Source organism: Colobus angolensis, unplaced genomic scaffold, assembly GCF_000951035.1.
Source record: "Colobus angolensis palliatus isolate OR3802 unplaced genomic scaffold, Cang.pa_1.0 Scaffold29, whole genome shotgun sequence".
NCBI classification, from domain to species: domain Eukaryota; kingdom Metazoa; phylum Chordata; class Mammalia; order Primates; family Cercopithecidae; genus Colobus; species Colobus angolensis.
This window is the reverse complement of record NW_012116154.1, coordinates 13,519,262-13,519,975: the sequence shown is the minus strand read 5'-3', so window position 1 is coordinate 13,519,975 and position 714 is coordinate 13,519,262.

Genomic DNA, 714 nt, shown 5'->3' with positions numbered 1-714 from the left:
TAAGGTCTTTGTATACTATCTATCTACCTGTTTGAAAGGAATTAGAAATTTACCCCGTTTTAGCATTTGATTAAAGGTGATGAGTAAAGAATATACTTCTAAAATTATCAGTTCACAAGATTCTTTCCACTGAAAACTAGAATAGACGTGGGATTTTTACACCTATTCTTACAAAGCTTTGTGCTCAACTCAAAGAGTATTGTCTACTTTTCCTCTATCACTGTCTGTTATAAAGTTGCTTTCTTGTCTGAAATACCATTTCCTCCAACATACTTTTCCTTTGTAGAACTTTTGTTTGAGGTCTTATGCTCTGACCTAATACAAACTCTCTCATGAAATGTGTTCTCAGTTATAATCAATCTCCACATGACAGGAACTCTTTTAGAACTTCATTACAATCTCAAAATAGAAATTTTGTGCATATTTTTTCAATTAGTAAATATGCTGTTATTTTAAGTTCTATTTGTACATTTTAAGCTTCTTGAGGGTTTATATTTATTTACCATATTATAGAATTTTTTTTGAAAAATAACAATGCCTAAAACGTATTTGTGAAAGAGAAAAGAAATTAACGAAAGATAATGTCAGGGAGAGAAAATGAAAGAAAAAAATAAAAATGGAAGGGAGGATGGCAAGCCCAGATGAAGGAGGGAAGAAAGGAAGCAAGGAAGGAAGGAAGGAAGGAAGGAAGGAAGGAAGGAAGGAAGGAAGGAA